The sequence below is a fragment of the Glycine soja genome, chromosome 13 (genome assembly GCF_004193775.1).
Source record: "Glycine soja cultivar W05 chromosome 13, ASM419377v2, whole genome shotgun sequence".
Lineage (NCBI taxonomy): Eukaryota > Viridiplantae > Streptophyta > Magnoliopsida > Fabales > Fabaceae > Glycine > Glycine soja.
Genome location: NC_041014.1, coordinates 4368315 through 4379084, shown reverse-complemented (window position 1 = coordinate 4379084; position 10770 = coordinate 4368315).

The following is a 10770-nucleotide window of genomic DNA, read 5'->3' as shown; positions in this document are numbered from 1 at the left end:
ACCTCGGTTAAACCAAAAAAAGTAAAATAATAATAAAATAATCAAAATATCTTTGAATAAAATAATAAAAAAAATCAATCGGACGTTTTTCTTTGGAAGTTTCCTTGAATGAATTGATTAATAACCAAAGTGAAACTAAGACTAAAATCAACTCACAAATCAAGTTTTTTTTCCGAAAAATCACTAAAAACCGTTTTAAGGTCCAACGCCTTAAACGGTCCTCTTTGCTTTTATCGGTTAACATGGACCGTTCAAAAGCATAAAATCAACATGTGACTTTACCGCTTTTGCAAGAACTACGTAGGTCTGATTTCCTCATCGCAATTGAGGATACGTAGGAGCAAAAGCCCCGCTTTTGTCGACCACCCCAAGAGATCGTTAATGGTCCAAATGCCTTAACGTTTCTCTCCTTTCAAAAACAAGAGATCGTTAATGGTCCAATGCCTTAACGTTTCTCTCCTTTCAAAATCAAAAGACCGTTTAATGGTCCAACACCTTAAATGACCTTTTGTTCAAATAAAAAACATATTTTGCAAAAAAGACAAAAAACAAACTTAAACCAAACACTTTGTTCCGAAAGAACTACGTAGGTCTGATTTTCTCATCCCAAATTGAGGAATACGTAGGAGCAAAGGGAAACACCCTTGTCGACCACAAAAAAGAAAAAATATAAAAAGGGTATAAAGGATATAAGGACATAAAAGGGAACGTAAAAATCAAAGTCATGTTTGCACATTCGATTAAAGGCTGCCGTCCCTTGGGGCGGACGTGTGGGGTGCCAATACCTTCCCCGTGCGTAAATACAACTCCCGAACCTTTCACTTAAAAGTTCGTAGATCGTGTCTTTTCTGGTTTTTCCGACGTTTTCCTCAAATAAACGTTGGTGGCGACTCCGCGCGTATTCCTTTCGTGGAACACGTATCCCGCGAGTCACGCGTCGCCCTCCCGCCGAAGGGTAGGTTGCGACACCAGGTCCATGGGAACATAAGGAGTGGAGGTGAACTTCTACTGGGGCAACCCCGTACTCCTTGGTTTATGGGATGGAAGCGGTACTCCTGTTTGAGGTAGAGGTCCCTTCCCAGAGGATACTAGCGGAATTGGGCCTAGAAGAATCAGAGTGGGCTCAGACACGCTACGACCAACTCAACCTTATTGAAGGTAAGCGTTTGACGCCCATGAGCCATGGGCGCCTGTATCAACAAAGGATGAAGAACGCGTTCGACAAGAAGGTGCGCTCGCGCAAGTTCCATGAGGGGGACCTTGTGCTAAAAAAGGTGTCCCACACTGTTAAAGATAATCAAGGGAAGTGGGCCCCGAACTACGAAATGCCTTTCGCTGTAAAAAGGGCTTTTTCCGGAGGGGCTCTGGTGCTCACCAACATGGATGGCGAGGAGCTACCTTCACCCGTGAACTCCGATGTTGTCAAGCGATACTACGCTTAGGATCTGGGGCAATTGAGGAAGTCGCTTCATGTTCTTTATTTTTGTGTATGTCCTTCTTGGTTTCCCCCAGGGATTCCTGTCCTCTGTAATTTCTCATCACAGTCTTTTAAGAGAAAAGAATATGGAATTGAGGTTCCGGTCCTCACTTTGTGTTTCAAACTATGTCCAGAATTTGATAACCTGAGCCTTTTTGCTCAGTCCATGGGATGCCCCAAGCGCTTAATTAAAACTGAACCTGACCAGCTTTCACTAAAAGGATTATTGCATTGGAAAATGCTCATGCATACACATACGCATGCATATTTTGTTATCTTATGACAGGAGCAGAATCGTCTTAGGCAGTGGTCAAATACCGGGCCGGGTCTAAAGGCAGAAACCAATCAAGGTAAGCGGTAACGTGGCCACAGTTTGCTGCGCAATGTCGTTTCTTGCTTTCAGGTACTTAGGGACGGACGCAAGTAGAGGCTAGGATCACGATCGATAGATCGTCGTCTCATGCCCAGCTCTGGACAAGCAGAAAGCGTAGCTGGGGGACAGCCTAGTATCCTTTAAACTCCTAGTAATTATTACTGTTGTGTCTTTAAAGTAAATATGGAATGCCTCATCTACCCTAAAGGGGGTTCGAGTAAGCGAACGCCGACCCGTAGAGAGTGCATACTTGTGTCTTCCCTTAAAAAAAAATAAAGGTTAGCTCGCCTGGGCGAGCTGAGCTCACCTGGGCGAGCACCCCCTGCATGAGGTAGGTTAAAAGAGAGGGATGGGTGCGTTTTCTTCACCCAAAACTTCCCCCCCACTTTCAAAAAACACCAAAGCTACAGGAATTGCCATTTTTGCGCCCCCAAGCCACCTTTTGTTGCATTTTGCTTTCGTTTTTTATACTCCTACTCTCTCCAACAAGTAAGTACCTCATTCTTGAGCTTTCTAGCTTTCCATTGATGTATCTTGGTCTTCTTTTGGTGCTCTAAATTATGTGAATGTGCCCAAATCTGTGGAGCAATTTTGGCTTTGTTTCATGCTTGTTGGTTTGAGTTAGGGGGTTGTAAGGGGTGGCCCTAGGCCTATGGTGCATTCTGAAGCAATTGGGCGTGACACTTTGCCCCCATTCCCCAAATTTTAATGCCTAAACATGCGCCCACCAAGTGCTCGGTGAAATGCCTCAATGGCATTTGCGCATGGATTTGTGAATTTTTGCTTGGGGATTTGACTTGTGCATATATGGCTGCCATTTTTGAGTGTTCGGACAACTTGTAGGAGCTAGAATATGTGCCCGAATGTGATTTTAGGCCTATGAACCCAAGCTCTTGATTTCAATACAAGAGGGCATGAAAATGAGAGCATGTTGGTGAGGACTCCCCTTTTAGGCCAGCGTTTGGTTTGGGCTGCACCTTGATGTTTTCTTTGCGCCTAAATGGTGTGAAGATGTTATTCACCATGTACATGTATATATAGAACAGGTAGCAAGAGACAAATACCCTTCAAATAAAGCGTGTATATGTTGAATAGGTGGTCAAGCGCTTTATAAATGTACACATGTTTGAATGTGGCATGAGAATGCTTCTCAAAATGAACACATGATATGGAATTGCCTTTCAAAGTGTAGATAGATGGCATGAAAATTCCTTTTCAAATAAATGCAAGTGTGTGCATAACATGAAATTGGCTCTCAAATGTGCATATATGTATAAATAAATGTGAATGAAACAACAAAAAACCTGTATTAATTTTTATGTTAATTTAGGTAGTAAAATACCTTGAATGTGCATATGTAATTTTTTGGGTAGCAAAATACTTTGAATACGGACATATGTAACTTTGGCACAATACCTTGAGCATGCATATATGAATTCTTTTCAAAAGGATATGTGTGGGATATAGGTAGCTAGAATGTTTTGAATATCCTTGTATATTGATATAGATAGCAGGATATTTTGCGCGTATGCACGTTCATAAATGTTCTTCTTCAGGGAAATGTGTGCACAAGTTTGTTCTAAGTCGAAAAAGATTAGTATGGCGTTTTTGCTTTAAAATGGCATTTCCTTGTAAATTGACTTTCCAAACGTTTGTCTTCGCAGGAAATGGCTCTGAAAAAGCTTTCCACGAAGAGGTCTAGGAGAGACGCCGCAGTGGAAGGGTCCAGTGCCACCCCCGAGTTTGATAGCCACCGTTTCCGGAGCACCGAGCACCAGTAGCGCTTCGAGACCATCAAAGGATGGTCGTTCCATAGAGAGAGGTGCGTCCAGCTCAGGGAAGATGAGTATACAGATTTTCAGGAGGAGATAGCTTGCAGGCATTGGACATCGCTGGTGACTCCCATGGCTAAGTTTGACCCTAAGGTAGTCCTGGAGTTTTATGCTAATGCTTGGCCCATAGAGGAGGGAGTGCGAGACATGCGTTCATGGGTGAGGGGTTAGTGGATTCCCTTTGACGCAAATGCCCTCAGCCAGTTCCTGGGTGACCCGTTGGTTTTGGAGGAAGGCCAGCAGTGCGAGTTCAGCCAGAGGAGGAACAAGGCCGACAGGTTCGACGAGGAGGCCATTGCCCAGCTGTTATGCACACCAGGCCAGGATTTCGCCCGGACCGCTGCAGGGAGGCAGGTGCGGATTGTTAGAGTTTGTGGTCTTAGTTCCTTTGTCCCACATCGCTTGGTCTGTGAAAAAAAATGGACCCGGATGAATGCACAAATTGATAAAAGAATGTATTGTGGAAACATTGGGTTGACTTGAATAGAGAAAATGAATCATGAGCCCTAGCATCACATGACCATAAAAACTTGATGCTTGAGTGTCTACATGGGTGCATGCATGACTAGTTTTGCGTAAAATTTCTAAATCATCATTGTTGCATGTGTATCATGGAAATAATGTGGGACATCCCTTTTATCCCGAACCACTGGCCAAACCCTGACATGTATCCTATCCAGCCATTCTACAAGCCTTGAACCAAAATCCCAACTTACCACAAACCTTGCCCTCGGAAGAAAACAAAGAAAAGAAAGTTCCCAATCAAAGAATCGGAAGAAAACAAAAGGAGAAAATTCCCAATCAAAGAGTGGGAGAAAGCAAAAACACAAAAGAAAGAAAATTTCCGATCAAGGATCGGAAGAAAACAGAAGAAATATGCAGAAAGGTCTTTCGACCAAACAATATCTGGACAATACGGAATTGTCACCATGTAAACAAAAGAAAAAAGGAAAGGAAGCCACGACCTAAAGTGATCCTCTCCCTTTGATTGCCAACCAAAATCTTGTGCGTCAGTGGCTTGTTCACCTCACACTAAACAAAAGTAGAAAAGGAAAAGGCCAAGGAACACTCAAAGCCAAATTTCCCACCAAAAGAACCCATTCCCAAGAAAAAGGCCTATTGATCCATGATCACGCATGTAATCTTTGATTTGATAGGAAATGATTTGCAAAACCAAGTCATGACATATCTATGGTTCGAAATTAGGATAAAACACTTACTTGTGTGAGGTTGATACACTTTGAGTGATTTTCTTCTATTTTTTTTTAACCCAGTGTTTCCTCTAAATGGTCATTTAGAAACAAAATGCTAACATCCAAAATCTCATTTATGGTTATGAGAAAATTTCATCAGCATACTCTCCTTCCACGATAGACACATTGCTTTTCATCCAAAAAACATATGTTGCTCTGATCAGTTGGAAGTTTTGTCTCTTTACTAAAGCATGTTCAGATTTAAGTGAAGAAAACACTGAGGCTATTTTAGTCTCGCAAGTTATCCAGAACTACGTAGGTCTGAGTTCATTGAGGATACGTAGGAGCAAGAGCTTCGCTTTTGTCGGCCGCCCCACAATCTCTGTCATACTGACCCTGAGGTCATGTGACATGCAGAGACAAATTATGGTCATTCCACACACCTTTTTGCCATACAGAGGCGATCGTGTCCGATGGCACGCAGAGACAAATTATGGTCATTTTGCGCCTTTACATCCAGGCTCGATCGTGTCCGCTGGCACGCAGAGACAAATTATGGTCATTCTGCGCCCTTTTGTCATCCAGAAGCAGCGGGCCCGATGACATGCAGAGACAAATTATGGTCATTCCGCACACCTTTTCGCCGTCCAGAGGCGATCGTGTCCGATGGCATGCACAGACAAATTATGGTCATTCTGCGCCTTTCCATCTAGGCTCGATCGTGTCCGATGGCACGCAGAGACAAATTATGGTCATTCTACGCCCTTTTGTCATCCAGAGGCGGCGGACCCGATGACATGCGGAGACAAATTATGGTCATTCCGCACACCTTTTCGCCATCCAGAGGCGATCGTGTCCGATGGCACGCAGAGACAAATTATGGTCATTCTGTGCCCTTTTGTCATCCAGAGGCGGCGGGCCCGATGACATGCGGAGCCAAATTATGGTCATTCCGCACACCTTTTCGCCATCCAGAGGCGATCGTGTCCGATGGCACGCAGAGACAAATTATGGTCATTCTGCGCCTTTCCATCCAGGCTCGATCGTGTCCGATGGCACACAGAGATAAAATATGGTCATTCTGCAACCTTTTGTCATCCAGAGGCGGCGAGCCCGATGACATGCAGAGACAAATTATGGTCATTCCGTACACCTTTTCGCCATCTAGAGGCGATCGTGTCCGATGGCACGCAAAGACAAATTATGGTCATTCTGCGCCTTTCCATCCAGGCTCGATCGTGTTCGATGGCACGCAGAAACAAATTATGGTCATTCTGTGCCCTTTTGTCATCCAGAGGCGGCAGGCCCGATGACATGCGGAGACAAATTATGGTCATTTCGCACAGCTTTTTGCCATCCAGAGGTGATCGTGTCCGATGGCACGCAGAGACAAATTATGGTCATTCCGCACAGCTTTTCGCCATCCAGAGGCGATGGTGTCCGATGGCATGCGGAGACAAATTATGGTCATTTCGCACAACTTTTTGCCATCCAGAGGTGATCGTGTCCGATGGCACGCAGAGACAAATTATGGTCATTCTACGCCCTTTTGTCATTCAGAGGCGGTGAGCCCGATGACATGCAGAGACAAACTATGGTCATTCGCACGCTTTTGCTATCTGTAAGACTCGATGCCTGATAAACGCGCAGAGACAAATTATGGTCATTTTGCGCCCTTTGTCATCCAGGGGCAGCGAGTCGGGTGATAAACGCGCAATTCTGCGCCCTTTGTCATCCAGGGTCAGCAAGTCGGGTGATAAACGCGCAGAGACAAATTATGGTCATTCTGCGCCCTTTGTCATTCAGGGGCAGCAAGTCGGGTGATAAACGCGTAGAGAAAAATTATTGTCATTCTGCGCCCTTTGTCATCCAGGGACAGCAAGTCGGGTGATAAACACGCAGAGACAAATTATGGTCATTCTGCGCCCTTTGTCATTCAGGGGTAGCGAGTCGGGTGATAAACGCGTAGAGACAAATTATGGTCATTCTGCACCCTTTGTCATCCAAGAGCAGTGAGTCGAGTGGTGGGCGGAGACAAATTATGGTCATTCCGCACACCTTTTTCGCCATCCGGACGCGATCGTGTCCGATGGCACGCAGAGACAAATTATGATCATTATGCGCCTTTTGTCATCCAAAGGCGGTGAGCCCGATGACATGCAGAGACATTATGGTCATCCGCGCCTTTCATCGACCGAGAGGAATGAATTCAGCAGTATCAGGATGATGTTGGTCGTTCGGTGCTGATCATTTTCAAAATTTTTGTAGGTGCCGCTGGCGGGGATATTGACCGAGCGAATGGTGTTCTGCTCGAACAAAATTAGTGTCTTATCCTTACTTCCCTTTTATCTCCAATAAAAGATAAGTAAAGAGGGGCAACTGTCATACCCTAATTTCGTCCGGGGACCATCTGTTTGTTGGGATGCGACCCTCGCTTGACCACTTCGAGGCACTTGACACCCATCATTGCGCAATCCGTAAAGTCTGTAACATTCCGAAAGCCAAAGAAGGGATGACTGCGTAATCCGTAAAGTTCCGTAACATTCTGAAAGCCAAAGAAGGGATGATTGCATAATCCGTAAGGTTTCGTGACATTACGGAAAGAAAACAAGTATTGTTACGTAATTCGTAAAGTTCTGTAACGTTATAGAAAAAGAATCAGCAAAAAAAGGGCAGAGGCATGTATTTAGTAAATAGGGGGGGTACAAATAGCAATCAGGCCCACTTGGGCCTTCCAGGATCTTCCAACAGAAGGCGATGCCTTCTGGTGAAAGCAACCCAGCTCGCCTGGGCGAGCTGGGTGGCAACCACCTCCCTCGTTTCCCCTATAAATAGGGGAAGGAGGGCAGAACAAAAATGTTCAACCCTCCTAGTATTTGAGAATGACTTAAAATTAGTGAGAAAAATTGTTTCCGTGAAGAAAATCCAAGCCAAGGCGCTTTCGCAACGCTTCCGAGACGTTTCCGTGGGTGATTTCACGAAGATTTTCCGTCGTTCTTCATCGTTCTTCGTTCGTTCTTCGTCGTTATTTGGTCTTCAACCGATAAGTTCCCGAAATCAAACTTTTCAATTCATTCTATGTACCCTTAGTGGTCCCCTCTTGTTTCACGTGCTTTTATTTCTATTTCATTTACTTTTCGTACCCCCTTTTGACGTGCTTTAGTCATTTATTTAAGTCATTTTCTCGCCTAATAAAAAATAAAATAAATTTCCACCGATCATTTGAATTGTAACGTCTTTTAATTTCTGTTAAAATGAAATCCGATCGTTCTGTCATGCCATAACCATGTTTAAAACCAAAAAAAGAGGCAAAATAATGATATAATAAAAAAATATCTTTTAATAAAATAATAAAAGAAATCAATCCGACGTTTTTCTTTGGGATTTTCTTTCTTAATCGAATTGACTAATAACCAAAGTGAAACTAAGGCTAAAATCAATTCATAAATCAAGCTTTTGTTATCACCTAAAAAATCCATTTTTAAGGTCCAACGCCTTGAAATGGTCTTTTCCGCTTTTGTTAGTTAAACGTGGGTTTTTTTAAAAAGCCTAAGATCAACACGTAACTTTGTCACCTCTTTTAAAAAACCAAGAGATCATTGATGGTCCAATACCTTAATGTTTTCTCTCCTTCCAAAAAGAATCAAAAGATCGTTTAATGGTCCAACGCCTTAAATGACCTCTTATTCAATCAAACATATATCTTGTAAAAAAGGATAAAAACAACTTAACCAACATTTAGTTCTCGAAGAACTACGTAGGTTTGAGTTCCCTACCACAATTGAGGAATACGTAGGAGCAAGGGAAACACCCTTGTCGACCATAAAAAGATAAAAAATATAAAAAGCACAAAAAGACATAAAGACGTAAAAGAGAACATAAGACAAATTAAAGTCATGTTTGCACATTTGATTAAAGGTTGTCGTCCCTTGTGATGGACGCGTGGGGTGCTAATACCTTCCCCGTGCGTAAATACAACTCCCAAACCTTTCACGTAAAGTTCGTAGACCACGTCTTTTTCCAGTTTTTCCGACGTTTTTCTCGAATAAACGTTGGTGGCAACTCCGCGCGTATTCCTTTCTTGGAAGACGCACCCGTGAGTCTCGCGTCGCCCTCCCGCCGAAGGGTAGGTTGCGACAGGTCGGATTAAGTGGTTAAACTGATTAAGGATAAATTCTCGTAACCTAGGATAAGAGACTTGCTTGTGAATCAAGGGGAAACAACATGTTTTAATTCTGTTATTTCTTTAATTCGAATTTGCTTGGGATTTAATTTACAAAAACAAACCCCCCCCCCAATTCGTTACTGTTTTATTACTATCTGTTATGAACGTTTGGTTGACCATTGCTCGTTGGGAGACGACCTAGGATCACTTCCTAGATACTGCATTTTTAATGTTTATTTGATTCGGGTACGGCCTCGATCAAATTTGGCGCCGTTGCCGGGGAGCAGTGGGCCAAAGGTTCATAATAGTGTTTAGTTGTTTTGTTTTGTGTAGCATTCTGTTTTGCATTTCAGTCGTGTCACCTGTTTAGCGACTGATTCACTTTTTGTGTGGTAGTTTCTTTTGATCCATATTTTGTGTGAAAAATACTAGGAGCACTTGGTGTGGCAGTATTTGAGAGAGACAAAAATTTTGGGAACTTGTTTTTAGTAAAAATTAAAACGGCCATAACTTTTGCTCTGGGAATCAGAATGACTATTATTATATATGAATTTGGGGTAGAAAAAAATTTCCCATACTATGACATTTGGCTGCGGCCGATTGGGGTCTCCCAAACTCGAAAAATCAGTCATTTACTAAGTTTTTTTATTTTTCAAGTATTATTGTCCTATTTTTCTAAACTTTGCTTAGGTAGTTTTCATAGTTAGACTTCGAATTTTTGTTTGAAATCTTTTGTGCTATATTTTCATGATTTTAGGGTGTTGCTCACAAAATTTCAGCTCATTTGGATATCATTTGAGTATAGCTATAGTTTTACCCCCTTGTTAGGTGCTTGTTGAGAGATACATGATTTGCTGCATATAGTGCATGACTAGGGGCAATCCAGGTGATTTACAACCCTTTGATCCTGAAATAGATAGAACCTTTCATAGATTAGTTAGGCATAGTGTGCATCCTGATCATTCTGTGCATTTTGAGCATTCTCAATATTCTGATTTTGAGCATTCGACTACTAATTTTCATACTGAGAACATGGCTCAACCTCCACCTCGTGAGAGGACTCTTAGGGAGATGGCTGCACCTGATTTCACTTATGAAAGCTTGTGCATTCAATATCCTGATGAGGGTGTTCCATATGTTCTCAAGACTGGACTAATACATTTGCTGCCCAAGTTTCATGGTCTTGCAGGTGAAGATCCTCATAAGAATCTTAAGGAGTTCCATATTGTTTGTTCCACCATGAAGCCCCCTGATGTCCAGGAAGATCATATCTTTCTAAAGGCTTTTCCTCATTCTCTGGAGGGAGTGGCAAAAGATTGGCTGTACTACCTTGCTCCCAGGTCCATTTTCAGCTGGGATGACCTTAAAAGGGTGTTCTTGGAGAAATTCTTCCCTACATTGGGAAAGACATTTTAGGCATCAGGCAACTTAGTGGAGAGAGCTTGTACGAGTATTGGGAAAGATTCAAGAAATTGTGTGCAAGCTGCCCTCACCACCAGATTTCTGAGCAACTCCTCCTTCAATATTTTTATGAGGGACTTAGCAACATGGAGAGGAGTATGATTGATGCTGCCAGTGGTGGAGCCCTTGGTGATATGACTCCTGCTGAGGCTAGGAATTTGATTGAGAAGATGGCTTCCAACTCCCAACAATTCAGTGTAAGAAATGATGTTATTGTCCTTCGAGGAGTCCATGAGGTGGCCACGGATTCATCTTCATCTACTGAAAAT